Raw genomic sequence first — 1,426 nt, forward strand, 5'->3', positions numbered from 1 at the left:
TATAGAATTTCAGATATAAGACTGGGCATGGTGGTGTGCCTGTAATCCCAGTACTTGGGAAGCTAAAAATAGGAGGATCACTACGAGTCCAATCTGTGTAGTGAGACCCTGTAGAATCTTTAAAAAACAATTCAGGAATGTAATATGATATTGTAGGATAAATACAAATAGTGACAAGCTTACTGTAGTAAAACAAATTAATATTATCATCATTCACACCATTATCTGTTTGCAGTTATTTCTAGAGTAAGAAGAGCTAAAATCTTTTTCTTTAGCGTGAATACCAAATGCAGCACAATTTTGTAACCTGCAATGTTGAGCATTATATGATTGTGCATTCCATGACTTAATATTCCCATTTTCCTAACCCCTCTTCCACTTAGCACTGTTTTATTCTCTATGTATATTTGAGGGGTTTTACTTGTTTCAGATTCTAGATGTAAATGATATCTTGCAATATTTTTCTTTCCATGTCTGACCTTATTTAATATATTGCCCTCCAGGTTCATCAATACAATATAAAACATCAAGATCTTAGTCTTTTTTAAGGCTGAATGACATGCCATTACACACATATGTACATATAAGTCTATACCAAACATATTTAATACTTCCATTAGTAATTCCTCCACCGATGGACACTTCGGCTGTTTCCGTACAGTCAGTAGTATTTTCAGCATCTGTATTGTTGAGCGCCTGTCTGATCCACTGCCTCTAACGGCTGTGTACTACCATGTTTACTCATCCATTCCTGAAGCACTGCGTCCCTAGGTTTGGTCCAGCATCTTGCTTCCACAAACAATGATAAAATCTTCATCTGTGTCTATTAATATATAAAGTGAGAATTTCTTTGGAACACGGGCAGGGATTTATGACTTACTCACTACTTGCTTATTTCAGGTTTGCTTGACTGGATGGTATAGGATTGCTTTTCAGAATGGTCATGACTCTACCTGTGCAGCAGCAGTGTGTAAGGCTGCCCTTCATTTGTGCTTCTTGCTAACACTTAATGTTAATATCTATATTTTAATTTTTGCCAATCTGATGGATGAAAATATCGCATTTTAATTTGCTAATGCAAGTTTTGGATGACACAGGAGTGCTGATATTAAAAGTTCTTAGACATTTCCTTGTCTGTGCGTACTGGAACTTTGTTTTACTTATAAACCTTTAATTGCAAGGTCAGAGTCATGAGTGAAAATCTTTACAAGATAATGTCAAAATACGAATGTCTGTTTCTATCGGCAGTAAATAGGAAACTCCGGGGATCCATGTCCACTCTATGCAAGGTTTTATGAAGCTTCTTAATTTTCTCCCAAATGATATTTTATTGTGGTATTTCAAATGATATTCTGCACCAGACTTGATCTTTTCCATAACTGCTAATGAGGTTGAATATCTTTTTGTATACTTCTTGGCCTGTGTA

This window comes from Octodon degus, unplaced genomic scaffold (genome assembly GCF_000260255.1).
Source record: "Octodon degus isolate 3935 unplaced genomic scaffold, OctDeg1.0 scaffold00001, whole genome shotgun sequence".
Taxonomy (NCBI): domain Eukaryota; kingdom Metazoa; phylum Chordata; class Mammalia; order Rodentia; family Octodontidae; genus Octodon; species Octodon degus.